Source organism: Parasteatoda tepidariorum, chromosome 7, assembly GCF_043381705.1.
Source record: "Parasteatoda tepidariorum isolate YZ-2023 chromosome 7, CAS_Ptep_4.0, whole genome shotgun sequence".
In the NCBI taxonomy this organism is placed as follows: Eukaryota; Metazoa; Arthropoda; class Arachnida; order Araneae; family Theridiidae; genus Parasteatoda; species Parasteatoda tepidariorum.
Window position 1 is genome coordinate 91544942 of NC_092210.1, and position 23403 is coordinate 91568344.

A 23403-nucleotide genomic window follows, 5' to 3' on the forward strand; every position below is an offset into this window, starting at 1 on the left:
CTAAACACATTCGTTGTAATTCTTCATTAACGTGTTTTTAAAGAGATTCAACTTTAAGATAAGGGAGATATTCTGAAAACTAATATCTAAATTTTTGCCTGGTTCCATTTTTATCAACTTTTTGTATTGCGTTTTTGCAAAACGTATACAAAATTCAGTGTAGTTAAGAAATATCTGAAATTGTGTAAGATATAATTCATAGTTGTGTGTGTTCATAGTTGTGTAAGATAATTTTCTTTACTGATAAACAAAATTGAACGGAAAACAGATTTTCTTAATGTAGTGAATGTTATTTAATAACTAACGAAATTTAAGATTGTAATCTGACTTTTCGTTTCAAACAATTTTCCAAGAATAAAATCTGAAATAAAACTGTTTAAAATCTCTCTTGAGAATTGTATTTAATAATTCGCAAGTATCTGATTTTGAGTATTTCAAACTAAGCTCTTAAAATCACATCGTTTGATACGAAATTTGTAGAAAATCTCTAATTAAACAGTTATAGGGTATTGATAAAAAATACAATTTGTTTACTTTCATGTTAAACTTTATTTTTAGTTATGAAAAATAAATGGACTTTGTAAAGAAAAAAAGGTTTACAGCTAAATTAAGCCCCTCCTAGCGCAGAAGTGATGGAGACTATAAGAATGTAGAAACCTAAATACGATTTTTGCTTCAAACNCATGTTAAACTTTATTTTTAGTTATGAAAAATAAATGGACTTTGTAAAGAAAAAAAAGGTTTACAGCTAAATTAAGCCCCTCCTAGCGCAGAAGTGATGGAGACTATAAGAATGTAGAAACCAAAATACGAGTTTTGCTTCAAACTTAATTAGATAATTAAACGTTTTTAATAGTCTATATACTTGAAATAAAATAAGTTAATAAAAGCAATTCTAATATAAGCACTTAAGGGTTCTTCGTGTTTTGAAATTAAATCCAATGAATTTATAGTATTGTGGTGTAATTGCAGTTGAAAGTAAAATTTAATAAAACAAATTGTCAACAAAATGCACACTTGGCTCGGGAATTTTCAACGTAATTTTAAACTAAAATAAAAAAATTATTTTAGCAGGTGCTAATTTTGTCAAGGTAATGCGCTATTGAGTCTAGTCAAAGTACTTAACGTAAATTGAAGATAAATTTTAAGTCTATGACAAATTTATGAGTTTTAATGATACTTATTCGCTGCTGGAGTATAATAATGACTAACAGTTCAGTTCAAACAAAATAATGACTAACTATTCAGTAATCACGTAACACACCTTAACATTAACCATAACACTAATTCGCTGCTTCAGTGGTAGAATAAGTATAAGAGTAAACTCCTTTTTTGAATAAAAGTAAAATTGGGATTGGGCTCAATAGAAACTGTTGAAAAGTTAGTAAATTAACCGGGCAAATTTATTAAAAAAAAATTTGAATTACGAAATTTTTGTAGTAATTTTGTTACAAAAGTCACAGTGAGTTCTTCAAAGTAAATATGAAAAGGATCTTTTAGTTGCAATTGTCGTAAATTGAAAATAACTTACAAATTGTGTTTATTACATTTGAGAGCACTTATAACAAACTTCATTCAAACCGTAAGCCTAAATTCCATTTTACAGAGAATCAGATTGGTATTTTGTTCTAACCCTACTTTAATGTTAAAAACGAAACTAGTAGAAAATTAAGCTAATGAAATTTTATATGTAGAAGAATTATTTTTTACATTTGAAAAATTACTTTAAATAGAAAGCAAGCATAAAAAGATGTTTTAAATCTCTTGCATTTCAATATCTTGTATTTGCCTGAAAAATTTTAAAACTNACTTCAGTAATGCAAAAGTTGCTCAATTAACGTATCGTCTTGCGTTTGTAGCCCAGCACATCTCATAATACAAGCCTTCGAGCTATACAAAACTATTTGTAACTAAAGGAAAGACCCAGCGCATATGCAGAATATTTTTAATTCAAAAAATTAAATGAAATTTGATCATAAACATTAAAAGTTTATACAATTTCCAGTTTAACAAATTTTAACGAGTAGGCGAACCTTCTTATAAAATCAAAAGGCTTGAAGTAAAATATCATAAATTTTCAGAAATTATTAGTTCAGGAAATTAAATTCTTACACAGGTTTCCTCTAAAGTAGTTTTAAAGTGTTTACCTGAAGTGTTTTTTAGTTATAATAGGTCAGCAGTGCTATTTTGTGAGAGGTCAGACTCTAAAGAACATAATACAATAATTCATAGCTTGATTTACAAAATTAAGAGTTCAAGTTTTAAGGGAAAAGATAAGGATTTAATTTTTTGCTTTAATATTACTTTTAAACACTAATTTCGGCAGAGACAGTTTAGAGATTTTTAAATTTCAATCTTAAGCTATTGAGTCTTTTCTAATCTTTTTCAGAAGAGCTTCTTAACGTATCCTTCGAAGCCAGACTATAGCTGAACAGAGAATTTCACAGCATGAAAGGGACTATCAACAGTTTCTTGATTAACAGACTCAACCAGAAATTAATTCTGTCATCAAGGACACCGCATTAAGGTGTGCATGTTAGCTGTATTATATTCTGTGAAATATTTGTTTAGTCAAGTTCTTGAGGCTCAACTCTATTTCTGGCTGTGAATTTTTAAGCAAATTGAATATTTAAAGTGTTTTTTTCATAAAATAAATCATTGAACGAAGGAATTTCAAAGTTTTGCTTTTATCATTCTTACAATTTCGGGCAAGCTTTTTATCTAATTTTATATTTAAAAAAACTTGAATAAAAGATTTTTGTATATTAAAATTCTAAAATATATATATTTGAAATTATGTAATAAAACTACGTAGTTTTTTAATTACTTTGATAAATTAAACAGCGACAGTGTTAAGACAATTCTTAAAATAAAATTACTTTTAACACTTCTTATTAAATTTGAGACACTAATCTAAATTTAAAAGTTGAAGTTCGATTTCAGTAAATAACGAAGAAAACTTTAAAATTTTTTGAAAGAAAGTTAAATAAAATCTGGCTGAAGACAAAAAGTATATATAAGTACCATTGTATATATAAAATAATGATACCCCAGATTCAAATACTATATATTAATCTAGTTAGGTCTCAAACTTAAACTGTTAAATTTTTATTAACTTTAAATATTGTTTTTTCTAAGTAGTACCTTGGAGAGTTCTGAGTAAATAGTAATTATTATACTTTAATTGCATTTCGTGTGAGATTAATTTTTTCTTTCTTACAATGACATAAATTTAAGTCTCGTCAATTTTACTGACAGGTTGTTTAAGAAGCCTTAAGTTTTATTTTTAAGATTCATTTCGCAAAAGAGTACACGTCAGGTTTAAATTGTTGTTCAGGTAACATTTAAGTAATTTTTAAAAGAAATTTCTATTTGTGTTTATCTCAAATTATGAAATTGACAATTTGTTTCCTTTTTAGAATTAACCACTTCTATTGGAATATTCACCTACGCTTTACTTCGTGAAACTGAGCCTCTGATGCAAAGAGAAAAATCTTCTACTAGCATCTGCACAAAATGGTTTACTACATGAAAATGAGTAGCAAATGTAACTAGTTGAATAAGGACTCTATACAGGTCAAGAACTCTTTGTATTTTGTAGAATTGTTTTAGTTTGTACACTTCACATTAATTGCCTACACATCGTATTAGACTGATCCAGATATTTCAGATCTTTGATGTTACTTTCCTTTTTTTAAGTCTTTCCGTACTCGAAATTTTAACTCTAAGTAAGATGTTGAACGTTTTATGTAGTCATCTAGAAAGTTATAATATTTTACTTAGAAATTTTACTGTCTATTTCAAGTTATCATTCAGACTAGTCTGATTGGAAACATTGGGCGATCACTTAGTCTTTGGAAATTCTTACCTAACTGTTAATTTTGCCCAACTTATCTAAATTTAGATTGACTCAATAATTAGGAGCAACTAGTATTTTTATTGTAAGAAAGTGTTTAAAATTCAACTCTTTCAAACTAAACACATTCTTTGTAACTCTTTATTCGTGTGTTTTTAAAGAGATTCAACTTTAAGATAAAAAGGAGAAATTCTTAAAACTAATTTCTAAATTTTTGCCTGGTTCCATTTTATAAACTGTTTGTATTACGTTTGTGCAAAACGTATACAAAATTCAGTATAGTTAAGTCATTTTTGGAGCATTTTTTGAAGTTGTGTAAGATATAAGCATTTAAAGTAGTTCTTTACTGATAAACAAAATTGAACGGAAAACAGATTTTCTTAATGTAGTGAATGTTATTTAATTACTAACGAAATTTAAGATTGTAATCTGACTTTTCGTTTCAATCAATTTTCCAAGAATAAAATCTGAAATAAAACTGTTTAAAATCTCTCTTGAGAATTGTATTTAACAATTCGACAGTATCTGATTTTGAGTATTTCAAACTAAGCTCTTAAAATCACATCGTTTGATACGAAATTTGTAGAAAATCTCTAAACAGTTATAGGGTATTGATAAAACATACAATTTGTTTACTTTCATGTTAAACTTGATTTTTAGTTATGAAAAATAAATGGACTTTGTAAAGAAAAAAAAGGTTTACAGCTAAATTAAGCCCCTCCTAGCGCAGAATTGATGGAGACTATACGAATGGAGAAACCTAAAAACTATATTTGTTTCGAACTTAATTAGATAATTAAGCATTTTTAATAGTCTATATTTGCATTAAAGTAAGTTAATAAAAGCAATTCTAATATAAGCACTTAACGGTTCGTCGTGTTTTGATTGAGCTTAAATCCAATGATTTTATAGTGTTGTGGTGTAATTGCAGTTGAAAGTAAAATTTAATAAAACAAATTGCCAACAAAATGCGCACTTGGCTCAGGAATTTTCAATGTAATTTTAAACTAAAATAAATAAAAGAATTATTTTAGCAAGTAGCTAATTTTGTCAAGGTAATGCGCTATTCAGTCTAGTTAAAGTACTTAACGTAAATTGAAGATAAATTTTAAGTCTATGACAAATTTATGAGTTTTAATGATACTTATTCGCTGCTGGAGTAGCAAAATAATGACTAACTGTTCAGTTCAAGCAGAATAATGACTAACTATTCAGTAATCACGTAACACACCTTAACATTGACCATAATACTAATTCGCTGCTTCAGTGGTAGAATAAGTATAAGAGTAAACTCCATTTTTGAATAAAAGTAAAATTATAATTGGGATTGGGCTCAATAGAAACTGTGAAAAGTTAGTAAATTAACCAGGCAATTTTATTTAAAAACAATCTGAATGACGAAATTTTTGTAGTAATTTTGTTACAAAAGTCACGGTGAGTTCTTCAAAGTAAAAACTAATTTACAAATGACTATGAAAAGGATCTTTTAGTTGCAATTGTCGTAAACTGAAAATAACTTACAAATTGCGTTTATTACATTTGAGAGCACTTACAGCAAACTTCATTCAAACCGTAAGCCTAAATTCCATTTTACAGAGAATCATATTGGCATTTAGTTCTAGCCCTACTTTAATGTTAGAAACGAAACTAGTAAAAAATTAAGTTTCATGAAATTTTATGCGTAGAAGAATTTTTTTTATATTTGAAAAATTACTTTAAATAGAAAGTAAATATAAAAAGATGTTTTCAATCTCTTGTATTTCAATGTCTTGTATTTGCTTGAAACATTTTAAAACTAAAGTAATGTAAAAGTTGCTGAATTAACGTATCGTCTTGCGTTTGTAGCCCAGCACATCTCATAATACAAGCCTTCGAGCTATACAAAACTATTTGTAACTAAAGGAAAGACCCAGCGCATATGCAGAATATTTTTAATTCAAAAAATTAAATAAAATTTGATCATAAACATTAAAAGTTTATACAATTTCCAGTTTAACAAATTTTAACTAGAGTAGGCGAACCTTCTTATAAAATAAAAAGGCTTGAAGTAATTTCTGAAAATTTACATGATATTTTATTACTTCAGGAAATTAAATTCCTACACAGGTTTCCTCTAAAGTAGTTTTAAAATGTTTACCTGAAGTGTTTTTTAGTTATAATAGGTCAGCAGTGCTATTTTGTGAGAGGTCAGACTCTAAAGTACATAATACAATAATTCATAGTTTGATTTACAAAATTAAGAGTTCAAGTTCTAAGGAGAAAAAAAGGATTAAATTTTTTGCTTTAATATTACTTTTAAACACTAATTTCAGCGGAGATAGTTTAGAGATTTTTAAATTTCAATCTTAAGCTATTGAGTCTTTTCTAATCTTTTTCAGAAGAGCTTCTTAACCTATCATTCGAAACCAGACTATAGCTGAACGGAGAATCTCACAGGATGAAAGGGACTATCAACCGTTTCTTGATTAACAGACTCAACCAGGAATGAATTCTGACTTTAAGGACATCGCATCAAGGTGTGTATGTTATCTGTAATATATTCTGTGAAATATTTGTTTAGTAAAGTTCTTGAGGGAGCAAACTCTATTTCTGGCTGTAAATTTTTAAGCAAATTGAATAATTACAGCATTTTTTTTTGTCATAAAATAAATCATTGAGCGAAAGAATTTCAAAGTTTTGCTTTTATCATTCTTACAATTTCAGGCAAGCTTTTTATCTTTTTTTATATTTAGAAAAACTTGAATAAAAGATTTTTGTGCATTAAAATTGTAAAATATATATATTTGAAATTATGTAATTAAACTACGTAGTTTTTTAATTACTTTGATAAATTAAACAGCGACAGTGTTAAGACAAATCTTAAAATAAAATTACTTTTAACAGTTCTTATTAAATTTGAGACACTGATCTAAATTTAAAAGTCGAAGTTAGCTTTCAGTAAATAACAAAGAGAACTTTAAAACTTTTTTTTAAAGAAAGTTATATATACTTCTGTCTTTAGCCATATTTTATTTAAGTACCATTGTATAAATAAAATCATGATACCCCAGATTCAAATACTATATATTAATCTAGTTAGGTCTCAAACTTAAACTGTTAAACTTTTATTAACTGTAAATATTTTTTTTTCTAAGTAGTTCCTTGCAGAGTTCTGAGTAAATAGTAATTATTGAACTTTAATTGCATTTCGTGTGAGTTTAATTTTTCTTTCTTACAATGACATAAATTTAAGTCTCATCAATTTTAGTGACTGTTTAAGAAGCCTCAAGTTTTATTTTTAAGATTCATTTCGTAAAAGAGTACACGTCAGGTTTAAACTGTTGTTCAGCTAATATTTAAGTAATTTTTAAAAGAAATTTCTATTTGTGTTTATCTCAAATTATGAAATTGACAATTTGTTTAGTTTTTAGAATTTGCCACTTCTATTGGAATATTCACCTATGCTTTACTTCGTGAAACTGAGTCTCTCATGCAAAGAGAAAAATCTTCTAGAATCTGCACAAAATGGTTTACTACATGAAAATGAGTAGCAGACGTAACGAGTTGAATAAGGACTCTATACAGGTCAAGAACTCTTTATATTGTGGAATTGTTTTAGTTTGTACACTTCACATTAATTGCCTATACATTGTACTAGACTGATACAGATATTTAAGATCTTTTGTTACTTTCCTTTTTTTTAATGAATAGTCTAGAGAATGTTTTTAAAACATTAGGATGTAATTAAAAACATTTACTTTAAATTTTGGCTGTAATATTCCTATATTATGAATGCCAAAGAGCAGATTTTTATGAATTTTAATTTTCTATTTATTCTTTAAACCTTCACGGCCAACTCTTTAATATGTACAACATTCAAATAAATATTGGTTAAAGCAAATACTGTTAGATGCAAAAATTATTTTAACAAAAATATCGGTCATGTAGATAAAATCTCCAGATGCGTTGATTTCCTCACCACCGAATATCGAAACTAGTGAAAAATTCTTTCCTTAGCCAAAATTTCAATTCTAAGTAAGATGTTCTGGAACGTTTTATGTAGTCATCAAGAAAATTGTAAGATTTTAACTCTTAGATATTTTACTCTCTATTTAAAGTTATCATTTAGGCTCGTATGATTGGAAACATCGGGCTATCACTTAGTCTTTGGAAATTCCTACCTAAGCGTTAATTTTGCCAAACTTATCTAAATTTAGATTGATCCAATAATTAGAAGCAACTAGCATTTTTATTATGAAAAAGTATTTTTTTTAAAAAATTCAGTGCTTTCAAACTAACTGCATCGAATGTAGCTCTTTATTAGCGTGTTTTAAAAAGCCATTCAAATTTAGGATAAAAAGGGTGCGATTCTAAAAAAATTCAATTAGAAAATTTCTCGAAACTTTATTTAATTATTAAGTATTTTTGGTTGGAAATTTTTACTATTTTTCTCGATGCACAAAACAGACTAAGAATACCTTTAAAGTCCTACTTAATTCAGAAGTATCTGATTTTGTGTATATCAGAAACTGAACTTAAAACCACATCGTTAGATACAAAATTTATAGAACTACAAAAGGGCATTGATAAAAATAAAATTTGTTTACTTTCAAATTGGACTATATTTTTTGTCATTAAAAAGAAATGGATTTAACTATAATTTTTTCCAATTAAGTTAATTTCCCGCCTTGTAATGTAAAAACCTAAATACAGTTTTAAATTTAATTATAAAATGAAGCATTTTTAATAGTCTACATACTTACATTAAGATGAGTTAAAAAAATTCTAAAATAAATACTTCTAAGCAATTAGTCTTTGATTTAGCTTAAATCCAAGGATTTTATAGTATTGTGGTGTAATTGCAGTTTAAAGTGAAAATTAATAAGACAAGTTACCAACAAAATTCGTTCTTGTCTCTGTTATTTTAAACCAAAATAATAAGTTTATTTTAGCAAGTAGCTAATTTTGTAGAGGTAATACGCTATTCAGTCCAGTCAAATTACTCATGGTAAATTAAAGATAAATTTTATTTTGTCTATGACAAATTTATGACTTTTAATGATGCTTATTCGCTGCTGAAGTAGCAAAATAATGACTAACTGTTCAATAATCACGTAACATATCTTAACATCAACCATATAACACTAATTCGCTGCTTCAGTGGTAGAATAAGAATAGAATATAACAGTGTACTTTTGAGTAAAATTATAATTGGGATTGGACTGAATAGTATCTGCCTTAAAAATTGGTAATTTAACTGGAAATTTTATGTTTAGTATAAATCACACTTTTAATTACTTAAGTTTTATAAAAATTTTGTTTCAAAGGTCACTTCAAAGTAAAACTAATTTTCGAACGGCTGTAAAAAAAGATCTTTTAGTCGAAATTCTCATAAACTTGAAATAACTTAAAAACTGCGCTTATTACATTTGAGATTACTTATAACAAACTTCATTCAAACCGTAAGTTTAAATCCACTTCACAGAAAAATCAGGTTGGCATATAGTTCTAGCCCTACTTGATTTTCTTCTAGTTTTGTTTTTGACATTAAAGTTATCAAATTTTATGTGTAGAAGAAACTTGTTATGTTTGAAAAATTTATTTAAATAGAAAATAAATATGAAGAGATGTTTCAATGTCTTGTCTTGCATTTCAATGTTTTATATTTGTCTGAAATTAAAATTTAAAATTAAAGCATTGCTGAATTTACGTATCGCCTTGCGTTTGGAGTCCCGCACATAAGCATAAGAGCTTTTGTGCTACACAAAACTATTTGTAACAAAAATAAAAACCCAGTGGTTATGCGAAATATTTTTAATTCAAAACATAAGTAGAATTCGATCATAATCATTAAAAGCTTGTACAATTTCCAGTTCAAGCCTTTTAATTTTATAAGAAGGTTTGCCTACTCCGGTTGAAATTTCTTAAAGTAAAATATCGTGAACATATATAAATCTTCAGAAATTATTAGTTCAGCAAATTAAATTCTTAAACATATTAAAGCATATTAAGTGGAAATCTGTATGCCTGAAGTGTTTTATAGCTATAATTCCCAGACAGTTGCTATTTTTTAAACGGTACGACTCTAAAGTACATAATAAGATAATTGAAAATTAAGAGTAAGTTTTAAGTAGCGTTGCAGGAAAAATAAAGGTTTATTTTACTTTAAAATAACTTTTAAACATTAACTTTGGCAGAGACAGTTTAAAGATTTTTAATTTTTATCTTTAAGCAATTGAGTCTTTTTTTATATATATAGATAAACTTTACCCTGTCCTTCGAAGCAGGAGAACGATCAGCCCGATGTACTAAGATAAATGTTTAGTAATTATACTTTCTTTGAGAACTTTAGCTCTGTTAGAGTAATTTAAATGTTTACCCCCCATAAATCTGCGATCTATCGGAAACTCGATATAGGGACATAGTTTTACAACCCAGGTAAACTTGTGTGAAACGAAAAATTCCGAGACAGCTCGACAAGCGTAGAGTTCGAATTGGTATCGGTAGACGGCCGTTCTGCTCACTCTTCGAGCCCTACACTCGTTCAGCAGTTTCGAAGCTTTTCGATTCCCTTGTGTACCCTGCTGCAGTAACAGTGTCCCTGCAGTAAGGGCCGGGGTGCCTTTTGGAGTTCTGGGGGTCCTGGACTGCGATGCTAGATTGCATGTTCGTGACCTGAAGTCTCCGAAGAACTCTAGCACTTACAGCCGAATAGCCTAGATGCTGTTAAAAGTAACTTTTGAACTAGAGCGTTCATCGAATTTTAAAGGGCTGGGTAGTAAGGTCCTGGACTGCAATTTTACATTGCAAGTTCGTGCCCTGAAAATCCCCGGCACTTTAAAATTGCTTAGTAGAACTAGACCACTCGTAGAACTTTAGATTACGACAGTATGTAATCGTTTAAAGAACTCGTCAAAAAAGCGATCGAAGCGTTATGTGGATTAATGTGACGAATGCTCTTAAAATTAGAGTTAAAAATGTAGTCTAAATTTAATTGTAAAACCTTAGGCATGCAATAAATTTAAATAAGAAAGTTTTATAAAAAAATCTTAAAATGAAGGTCTAAACCTTTAAATATATAAACTACTTAATTGAACTTTTATAATTGCCATTTTTTAAAACAATTATGACTGTGCAGATAAGTTTTGAATCCGACTGTTATTAATGTTATGTGCTAAAACAGTTAATAAAAATTAGTTATTATTAAACAATTAATAATAAAACAGTTAATAATTCTAGCATGCCTTAAGGTAAAACTTATCCGAAGTTCGATTAATTTGACAGTATTTGCATTGAATAGATTTTCTAAAGTTTCAATTTTAAGAGGTAAAACATTTTTGAATAAACAAAAGGGAATTTTTAAATTTTAATAAATACAGTACAGAACCCGTTATCCGGAAATCAGAAAACCGGAAAACCAAAAAACCGGAACGAAATTCGATTAGTTTTCCCGTCATTTTTTTTTTTTTTTTAAATTTTTTTTCCTCATAAGATTTTAGGACTTTTCGTCCTTTTTTGAAAGATGTTTACCTTACCATCATTTTGGAAATAATCATTAGTGTATTACTTCATCGTTTTTTCTTCTTTTTAAGATTATTTCCAATTTTTTTTTCATTTGGGTTTAACTATAAAAAAAACGGCTTTTTGTAGCGATTCAGAAAACCGGAAAAATCAGTTATCCGGAATATCGATGGTCCCGATCGTTCCGGATAATCGGTTCCCTACTGTACATTATATACGAATCTTTATACGCCTAAATTTAATTGAAATGTTTTTAATGTATGGAAAATTTACCTTCAAACAAAGAGGCAAATATAGTGCTGCGAAGTAAATTGATCAGCAATTTTAAATTCTTATTCACTTCAAACTTAATTTTAGTGTTGAAATTAACGAAATTGCGCTTTCCTAAAGCTAAAATGTTTTACTTAAATATCTTGTATCAGCTAGATTAGCATGACTGAAACTGTTTTGAAATTTTATTTTAATTGAGTACTGAAACAGTATGTAGTTAATAACAAATGTATCATATTTCTTTACATTACAATGGTGTATGAAATTTAAACTTTAATGTTTTGTGTCTATGTTATATTGGTGTAAGTGGATTGTTACGTGCCTTGAATATTTATTAGTTTAAAACCCTTTTGTGTACACAATTCTCCACTAAAAATGCTCTTAGTATAAATTCTTTTTTTTTTAAATGAATACTGGCTTATACTTCTAGTTTATTTAGTAGTAAATCAAAGATCGCTGAAGAAGTATAAATATTTTTTAAAATTCTCTAAGATACATGAAATGATTTGTCGAAATAAAAATTTTCTAAATAAATTAATCAGTTCTTCGTCTTAAAGCTTAAAGAGTTTTGTTCCCTGGATTTCTCAATTTACTGATATATTTTAATTATAAATATGATTTGTAAGGCAATGCAGTTTTATTTATTCGGTAATAGTTTTCTACATTTAAAAACACCTTTTAATGGTAATAGGAAAACTAGTTTAAAAATTATACTAACAATGTACCCTGTTGATTTCATATTTTTATAAATAAATACTTATTTCTGTTTAAAATTGATACAAAACTTTTAAATTTTTATTGTAGCTTATGCTTGAAATTGAATTTGACCCATTTTTAAAATGACAATTTGGATCCATTGAAGAAACCTATTCTCCAAAATGATTCATTCTATTTTGGCTTTCATAAAAATGAGATTATGTAAAAATTCAGATCTGTGGAATAAAATTTTAAACTTCATTGCTAAAATCTTAAATTTTTTAAAATAACCGAAAAATAACTTTCATAAATATTAAGTTGCGTTACTTAAATATATTACATTCAAATGTTTATACTTAAAAAATGTGTAAATTTTTATTACAATAATTTTAGAAATGATCACTAGATTAACACTACCCCCTTTGTTAATATAATTATCTATTAATAAATCTCCAGCTGAAGAGTAAAAAAATAGTAATAATAATATGTTTAAAATTTTTCCCTAAACAAATTTAGTGGCGAATGTTTTTAGTATTTTGCATTGAATAATTTTGTAATGAATGAACTATTGTTTGAGTCTTAAGAAATGCTATTTGTAAAAGTGTGTTCTTTGTCTTGAACAGAAATAAAACTTGTGTTTAGTTTATTTTTTGGTCTTTTTATTAACAAATTTGATAGCTTATAAGAGTCGAACATCAGAGTACAAAACGTTCTTAGATTGTCAGCATATCGGTTTCCGTCCATTATATTGTAGAACAGTTAATCACTTTAAATGCACTGTGTTTTTTACGTTGCAATTTTATTTAATTCAAATGTGGAGATTCAACAATTTTTTTTTGACAGCAAAATCTATTTTTTGATAAATATTTATTTTAAACGTTATAAATGCAAGCAACAGATGTTGGAAACTTTCCTTTTGTAAAATGCTAATAAACTTAGAAAATTTTAAACTATTGAATCTTTAACTATTGAATGAAATTTTTTTTTCACTATTTTTGACTTTTATTACTTTTAAAACTATTGAAAAAAATTTGGAATTTTAAACTATAACTACTTGAAAATTTTAACAGTTATAAATACAAGCAACATATGTTAGATTTTTCACTTTCGATTTAACTTTTCTGGTTTTTGAAAATTTGACTCGTTAAGACTAGAAAATTAATTTTTGAAATTTTGCGAAACTAAATTTAGAATTGTGGGTCATACTTCCAAAGGCCATTTTTCTTAAAATGCAGCATGCTTTTTTTTGTAGTTCAACTTCAAATTAAGCATAATTTTCGGAATTGAAGAATAGTTAAATTTATGCTGAATTAAATCAAGCAACCTCAGCGGATAGTTTTAAAGCATAACTTTTAATGATTTCTACCTTTATAGATTTATAGTATTGTTTGAACGTTAAATCTTATTAAATTTATAGACAATATTTTAAATTTTTAAAGAATATGAAAATAGTATTAAAAATATTAAATGGAAATTATTTCTTGCGATTTCGTTTTATAGTATCTGATTTCTTTTAACTTATAAAAACATTGAATTTTAAATTTTCCGGTAGAATTTACTGTTTTATTTTGAATAATATTTGTAATATTTATATTTCTTGATTCTAATACAAAGTGCGTGTGTCACCAGCTCTCGTATTCTAATTTTTAGATAAAATGCAAATACTTTTTTTGAATTGTTATGTTGAATGCATAATATTAAATAGTTATGAAGTAAATGATATATTCTTAATAACATATTCTATTAATCTTAGTGTTTTAAGAACGGGTTTATTAAATTTGTTTAACCTGCTGAAATACGCTTAATCTCTAAGAAAAATTAAAAAATTGTGGGTTTTTGAAAATCTGTAAATCTGCTTAATATTTAATGAGATTTATCTTCGGTTATAATCGCAGTAAATTTAATACATGAAATCGTATGAATTTTTTAGAACCTTCAATAGGTGTTAATTACTGATGTCTATCGTGAATTTAAATAAGCGAAGTCCTTCGAAAAGTTCAATAAAGTAAGCGAAGTCCTTCGAAAAGTTCAATAAAGAATCGTTTGCATGCCGCATTTGTTTTATTAGTCAATGGCATTTACTTGTTGTTAAAAAATAACTAAGGAATACTTTATTACTTTCAAAAGTCGAATACATATAAAATTAATAGTTTATGAAACTGATTAATTTAGGAAATTTCCTTAATAAAACTGCTTTTTAAAAAAGACTTTAATACACAAGTTTAAACCAAATTTAAATACCGTTTGCTAATGATTTTAACTTGATGTAATATTCTTTAGATCTCGAAATTTGGTAATGAAGTTGTTCAAAACAACTCAATTAAAGGAAATAGTTAAACAGCGCTATCGAAAATATTTTGAATATAAACTAATAAAAGTATTGAGAGTTCCAGGCAGCAATTAGAACTTCGTATAAAATAGTATTAATTAAAGCTCCCAATGATTATGATGGAAATAAAATTGGACTTGTGTTTCTTTAGAATTTATACCAACTACCGCTTCTTGGACAAATCACTGAGGGAACGGGATCGGTTGAAAACCCGTAAATAGCTGTGAAGAAAATAAATTAGGAAAGCTCGCGTGCTAATCTAGGAATTGCATCTGATTTAGTAGTTTTCATGCTCAATGTTACGAGTATAGATGATCTTTCCTCTTTAAAGTCATATTTGTTCTGCAACTTTTCCAAACAAATTATTTCTTCTTTCTAACAATTACATAACCATTTAAGTTCTGAAATGTTGACTAGACCCCACTTTTTCTTTTTTTTTTTTTTCATTTTGTTCTAAAAGATTCGTTTCTTTTCGGCACGTTTTGATATCCAATTGTCACTTACTAAAAAAAATTGTCTAAGTTATTTGTTGAACAAAGGAAGTGAGAAATACCTTTTTACGTTAAAATCATAGCAATCTTTTATCTTTAACTCGCATTCTTTCATTAGTTTTTGAAACAAAATTGAATGAAACAAATTTTTGAAACAAATTTTTATAATTGAGCAAATTTTTTCTAAAACTCTTCTAGAAAGTAAAACATATTTTTGCAAGATTTTTCAAGATTCAGATAAAATAATTAAGTTTTCCCAACTTTATCTTAAGAGAAATTCTAAAATTGTTTAAAACTTCAATAATTATATTTATTGCACTGTGATTTCAATAAAATACAAAGTATACTTTTTATGACTACATTCTATTTTATAGAAAATTCAATTGATATCTAATTGATTGAATTGTTTTAATATTTTATACTTATCAAAACAATCAAGTCCCTGACAGACGATAGTTAATAAATTCCTTTTGTATAACAATACTAGTATATCATGTAATTGTATTTCAAATTAAATATATATATAAAGCATTAAAAATTCCTTTAAAACTTTAAAGTAAACACTGTACAAGGACTCATTTTTTTTAGAGATAACTACGATTGAGTAATTATAGATTCTTTTCGAATTGAGGTACAATGGCATGAATCAAGTCGGATATTATGTTTATACAAACGGTAAGGAGGTGCTCTTTTTTCCTTTTCCGCGATTTACAAAGTATGCTTTTTTTTTTAATATCAGAGAAATTATCTTATTACAAAAGTATTGAGGTATTAAAGGTTTTTAATTATGTTAGAGAAAGGAAAATGAAACTCACCCTATTCAACCAATATTAAATTAAGTACGATATTTCTTTAAACAGTCCCTTGTATAATAAAATTTTTTACAAACCTTAACAAAATAGAATAGTTGACATTTGTAATTCGTATAAAAAAAAAATTATTGAAATTTGACGTAAGGATTTCAGATTTCTTCCTCTACCAAAATATCATTCGCTACAATAGTAGACTTAAAATATTGGCTTCATGTTAAATTTTCTGCTAAAGAAAAAACTTTGCTAAACTTTTTTGGAAATTTAAGCGCTGGTATAACTTTAGAATACAATCTTTAAAATATAACTCTATAAATTTCAAAATTAATATTTATTCCTTTCAAATTTAACTTACAAAAAATATTTTGAAAGTGTATGTATTTCAAGATCAGCAATCCTAAATATATATTTNCGTTAAACTGTGCTACCGTAAAGTGCTAGACTTCGCGCGCAGGTCGTCGGGCTACCGAAGCAGGGGTGCCATCCCCTCCCGGAGGATCAAAATTGTGATGGCATGTCTTCGGATCATCCTCCGGGATGTTTCCCAGACCGTCGCCAATAGCCCATTGTGCAGCTCTAGTGCGACGTAAATTAACAACAACAACAACAAAAATCAAGTACTGATCAACAAATACATGGCTTCTAAAGATGATCAGATGATAGTGAGTTCGAGTTTAGATTAAAAAAAATGAAAAGTCGGTTTAAGTACTGATAAAATAACTGGTTTGAGAACCGATAATAAGAGAATGGGTTTAAGTTTGAAACAAAAGGAAGGTAATTGGTCAAATGTAGTGGGTTCATGCACCGATTAAATGAGAGTGGGTTTGAGAACTATATAAAGGATAGTTCGTTCAAGTATCTTTCAAAATATTGTTAGTACTGATCAAATGATTGAAGGTTTGAATAAAGGTAAGTGGGTTCGAGTACCGATAAAAAGATTCGAAATTTGACCAAATGATAGTTGGTACGAGTGTACCCATAAAATCATCGTAGGTATTTATGAAAAGGATTTCTAAAACTGATCAAATGATATTGGGTTCAAGTACCGATAAAAATAGTTAGAGTACTGATAGTGGGTTTTTGAGCATCGATAGTTTTCCTTTCCCTGAAACAAAAAAATTTGGTTATGAAGCTGGTTAAATATCACGAAAGAAAAAAACCTCATCTGAATTTAAATCAAATAAACAAAAACACATATGTACTTAAAGTTATCAAATGTGTTGTCCCCCATAATTGGTTGGGGTGAATTAGGTTCATCCTTTACCAGAAACCAAAATTCTGGTTATGAAGTTGGTTCAATCGCGAAGGAAAAAACCTCATCTGAGTTTCAAATCTCAACATTCGGATAAATGATTCTTAAAAGTGTGCAGATTTAAAAAGAGAAGAACTGCTCAAAAAAGTAATTTCAGTAAATATTGCTGAAAGAAAAGGGGGGAAGGAAATTTCAGAAAATGTATATGACGTCATGAACGACGCAAGTCGCTTGACTTGAATCCGGGTGAAAAGGGAGAAGAATGCAAGGAATGCAATAGAGCTCGAAAACGCGTGTCCTTTGGAAAATGGAATGGAGGCGAGAATGATTTCTTAGGAGAAAAATATTCCCCTCAGAATTCCGCAACAATTATTATGCGGCGGAGGCAATTAGAATGCGAATCCTTGCAGAAAACGGTGTTGTTGGATTATGTGTAACGCTTTCTCCTGTAATTTCAAGTCAGTCTATTAAATTATGGTGAAGAACAAAAAAAAAAAAACTGCAATAGTTTAGTTCTTACGCAGCCTAAGAAACAATGTCTTTCTTTATGTATATGAATGACCAAAATCTAGAGAATGTCAACAATCAAAGAGTAGCTTTGGTGAATGTCCTTGTTATATCCGATTTGATGTTGATATTGTTATATTAATTCGATATGTTCGGTGTACTGGATAAATGCATACCGGGCAGTGACCTTAAGAAAAATTGATTTTTGGCATACCGGGCAGTGACATTAAAAAACATTGATGCAGGACATACCGGGTAAATGTATATCGGTCAGTGACACTGAACCTTAAACAAAACACTGATGCAGGGTATACTGGGCAAATGTATACCAGTGACATTGAACCTTAAAAAAACATTGATGTAGGGTATACCGGGCAAATGTTTACCGGGCAGTGACCTTAAAAAACATTGATGCAGAACATACCGGACAAATGTATATCGGGCAGTGACCTTAAAAAAACATTGATGTAGGGTATACCGGTCAAATGTATACCAGACAGTGACAGTGGACCTTAAAAAACATTTAAGTAGGGTGTACCGGGCAAATGTATACCGGACAGTGTCACTGAACCTTAAAAAAATATTGTTGTAGGGCATACCGGGCAAATGTATACCGGACAATGACATTGAACCTTAAAAAAACATTGATGTAGGACATACCGGGCAGATGTATATCGGGCAGTAACCATAAAAAAACATTGATGTAATGGCATACTGGACAAGTGTATACCAGACAGTGACATTGAAACTTAAAAAAAAAACATTGGTGTAGGGTATACCGGGCAAATGTTTACCGGACAGGGGCATTGAACTTTAAGAAACATTGATATAAGGCATACCGGGCAAATGTATATCAGACATTCAAACTGAACCTTAAAAAAACATTGATATAGTGCATACCGGGAAAATGCATACCGGACAGTGATATTGAACGTTAAAAAAGTATTGATGATGTAGGACATACCGGGCAAATGTATATCGGGCAGTTACACTGAACCTTAAAAAAAATCATTGATGTAGGGTATACCGGGCAGTGACAGTGAACCTTAACAAAAATATTGATGTAGGACATACCGGGCAAATGTGTACCAGGCAGTGGCACTCATCTGGACCTAGTACGTATATATATTTCGGACATTTACCAAAGCGTATATATGATTCACCCGTGGAAGTCTACAGCCGCCCATTTCTATAATTTCGCATCACCCTATCCTCGTATAAAAGTTTGCAATACAATTGCTGGAAAATATTATTGATTTCGTGCCTTGAAGTGTTTTGGCCTTAGACCACTTTTTTTCATGACCAGAGAATAAAATACACCTTGAGTGCTTTACATGAAAAAAAATATGATGTTTAACTTTATGAAGAAAGAGCTCCATGAGAAAAAGTCTCTAAATTTTACTTATTTGCCTAGAGAAAAACTTAAAATATTTTGACAGAATATCACTTTTTACTTTTATTCTTTTTTAAAAAAAAAAGAAAAAAAAACTCTTACGTTTTTCTAGATTGAAAAATAACAATATTTGAAAAGAAAATTAAAGTCAATAAATTTTGTTTTTGGACAATAAAAAAATTCTGAATCATTTCGGTTAAAAACTATTTTTTAACAAAACTAAAACGAAAAAATAAAGACCTTTGATTTTTTTTATTGTGAAATATGACATTTCAAACTATAAGAAGTAAAAATTGAATCCTTGAAACTTTGTTTCTGGTGGGTGGGGGAAATCTTTAATTATTTTGGCTAAAAACCACAATTACTTTTTAATTGACCACAAGCAAAAAGCATATTTTTTTATGTTAAAAAATATCACATTACGAGGAAATAAAAGTGAGGCCAAGAAACTGTGTTATAAAAAAGCCTAGGAATATTCTAGTCAAAAACCATTTATTTTTTTTAAAGACAAAAAATGAAAAATACTCCTATTCTTTCTTTTGTTTTCTTTTTTTTTTTTTTGATAAAATTTTATCCAATATTATACTTTAGAAACGAAAAACCAAGAAAACGACAGTTCAAAATATTTCTATGGTGGCGACATCTATTAACAAAACACGTATATCGTTAGTAACTTACAATTATCCTTTAAATATTCTTTTTTTATATTTTTCTACATTTAGTTCTATATAACTGTAGTTTCTAATAGAACTCAAAATTAATTTTAATTAACAACAAAAAAATTATTTTTTCCCGTCAAACTAAAATATAAATATTACATTTTGAATTCTAACAGTTTTTTCTACATATATCATTTAATTTGAGTAGAAACTTTCGAACTGCAGATATGTGGTCATCATACATAGTATTATCTGAGTAATTTTAATAACTAGTCACTCTTTTGATTAAGTCACTTTGCTGGATATGGGACTTAAACTAAGTTAGTTTGTACAAAGTAAATTTTTAAATGAGGCACTGAACACTAAAAAGGTTCCACCAACATTCGATGCAACAGTTCTTTCTCCCGAACTGTCAAAATGTAAAAAAAGGGTGGGGTCGAGCAGTCAAAATAGTATAAGAAAATAATATTGTCCTCTTGCAAAAGGAAAACACGTGAAGGGAAACAGTATGTGTTAAGGATAAAATTGGGGATTTTTATCTACTTTTTAACACTAAAAAATGTGGTGAAAAACAGCATCAATATGAGAACAGTTTATTTAGTTGTATTCTATTTCACGCAAAAAAAAAAAAAAAAAAAAAAAAAAAAAAAAAAAAAAAAAAAAAAGCGAAGTAATTAGCAATATTATTTTACGCAAATACATTCACAATTTTTATTTTTTCTTTTAATAAATCTTTATATTATTAATTAACTTTTTTTCTTCTTTCACTTTTGCGTGAGTCTCAAGTTGAAACACGAAGTTTATATTAATTTGGTAACGTAGAAAATGTAGTATTATAGTTTAAACATAATTGATATTTAGTGCAAAAGTATGCAGAATTTTTATTTATTTAATATTTGTGCATTTAAATAAATGCAAAAAACATTAAAATAATTACAATAAATATTTAAATTTTGTGTATTAAAATAAAAGCACTTGCATTTATCATATAATTCATATTTCAAAAATAGTATATTTCTTATTTTTCTGCATACTTTAATATATTATTGTTCTGTGAAAAATTATATTTTAACATTGTATAATAACACAATTAAATGTTGTATTGTATGGTGTATTGTATACTAAATAAAAATTTTAAATTTTATTTTGCTGAAATTGATGATTTTTTAAAACTTTTCTAATAATAAAAATTTTCTTAAAATGACATAAAATTCAATAATAGAACTTGAAAGTTTAATATGATCTAATATTAAAATTATGCGAATCAGTAATAATCGTTTTATGCATTAGCTATTGATGTCTTTAGCACTGTAAAATCAAAGTAATTAAAAGGAATTAGAACATTTAATTTTAAGAAAATTGATTTTACAAAACCTTTTCTAAAATTATTATAACTATATTCCACATTTCTTTTGAACTAAATAATGTAATAAAACAAATAATCATAAATGTAAATAAAACAATTAGTAATTTAACTTTTAATGTCTGTCTGTTTTATTAGATGCAAATAGTATTGTACAAATTTAATCGTATCACAAGTAAATTTTCATGAAACTTAAGAAAATATAAATGAACTTGTTTGCTTAAATTTAAGAAATGCTAAAGTTCAATTAATTATAATTTTAAGTAGAATTGCTTTCAAAACTTTCCTGTTTGAAAAGCAAAACCATATTATTAATGTAGTAGTAAAATGGAATAACTTAAAGAAAAACAAAAATAATAATCGATGATCTTAAATTTTTAACTTCGGTTAGAAAAATAATTTTCTTAATACTTTGAAAATATTGATATTGGATATCTGCAACTAAAAACAAAACAATTAAATTACTAGCTAGGCTTTAATACAAATACAAAATAACTTGAAGAAAGCTTGGTGCGAAAAAAGAGCGAAACTCTTGTATTTGCAAATTTTGCCACGAGAAATAGTATTGATAGCGCTGGCATAGCTACTGATAGCTACTTAAGTAGTTTCGTATACTAGCGTGTTTGTGCAAGCTTTGTGTTGATATATATATATATACTATGTATTAAAATCTGCTCTCACCGAATTTCATCACTGAAGCTACTACGTGCACTATTGAACGCACTTTTAGTACAATGCGACGCATCAAAACGTGGAATCGGTCTACAATGTCTCACGAGAGAGTTTGAGCATGCTCAGTGTGCATAAGAAAAGAATCAAATATGACTCAGAATTCATTGAAAAAGTTATAAACAGATTTGGACAAGACGATTACAATTCTTGTTTGATTAATCAATTTTTTAAATGTTATGTATCAATAATTACTTAATTATTTGTTTTTGAATAAAAATATTTTTAATAAAAAAAAATTATAGGGTTTTTTATATGATTTTTTATTAAAATTATTTTATAAAAATATTTTTAATAAAATTTTTCTTATAATTTTTTGTTAAATGTTTTTAATAAAAAATGCTTTAATAATTTTTTTAATACTTTAATAAAAAAAGCAAACCAATGACTAGCAATGAAAAAACTTTTAAAACGAAAATATAGTTACAGTTTTAAATTGCCTTTGCATTAGAAAATGTAATTACTGTTTCCTTAAATGCTTTAATGCTTTAAAAACACACAAAGATCATAAACTTTTTTTTTATAAATGATTAATTTATTCAAATAACATAAAAAATATTTTGAATGATATTTTATTGGAAAGTTATTTACTATTTTAACGAAAATAGATAACATCGCTAAGAAAATATATAAGTGACACTTAATTTCATTTTCTAAAAATTTTTGTATATTTTCTGCCTACAACCAGTGAACCTTTAAAAATGTATCATTTATGTTTTAAAAAAAAAATGATGATGTGTGTCATTTTTAAGTGCTTTGTGGATTATACACGAATTTTCTAATTCACACTTAGTGTGCCACTGAACTCCTCAAATAATCAGGAGTTTAATAATCAGGAGGATATAATCAGGAGGATATAGTTAAAATATATCGACAAATTAACTAAAACTGAAATCGCTAACTTTTGCATTATGTAGAGACTGCTTTTCTTTTTTTAAAGGAACCAAATATCTTTTTATTACATATAAAAAAAATATGATGAAATAATTTTTTTAAATAAAACTAATTAAAAGATCCTAGTTGAAATTGCAACATTTAGATCTTAAAGTAGTTAGAACACAAAAGGGAAAACAATATACAGGGTGTCTCAGTTAAACGTTTCAAAATTCCTAAGAGGGGTAGGGTGCATCCTGACGACTCGAAATCAGGGTGCATCCTGACGACTCGAAATCATATAGCAATGCGGGGTCGGAAATGCTTTCCAGAGGCGGTAGATGGCGTTGTACGAAAGTTCTGAGCTTTCCAGGGCGTTGGCCACTTCGGTCACCCGACCTATCATGTCTTGCTTTTTATTTCTGGGGTCACACGATTGTTGTTGTTGTTAATTTACGTCGCACTAGAGCTGCACAATGGGCTCTGGGGTCACATGAAAACGCTGGCTTATGGCACTCCTGTTGACAATGCTGAGGAACTAGTTGTAAGAATTGCAGTCGCTGCCGGAGAAATTCGAGATATGCTCGGAGTATTGCTGAATGTTCGGATGTCCATGAGCCGGAGATGTGAGGTGTGCATTGTAGCCGATGGCAGAAACTTCGAACCTTTACTTTGA

The 23403-nt window shown here is 27.9% G+C and overlaps 1 protein-coding gene and 1 long non-coding RNA gene across 2 annotated transcripts in view; one reads left to right on the forward strand and one right to left on the reverse strand.

Moving 5' to 3' along the window:
• Positions 1-23403, reverse strand: part of LOC122272596 (monocarboxylate transporter 12) — a gene marked incomplete at its 3' end in the record, with an annotated part of 552146 nt that overhangs the window by 462822 nt on the left and 65921 nt on the right.
• On the forward strand, positions 1488-12968 carry LOC122272267 (uncharacterized). The gene is made up of 3 exons (XR_006226896.2): positions 1488-2527; positions 3420-6372; positions 7260-12968. It is a non-coding gene; the product is annotated as an uncharacterized lncRNA (long non-coding RNA).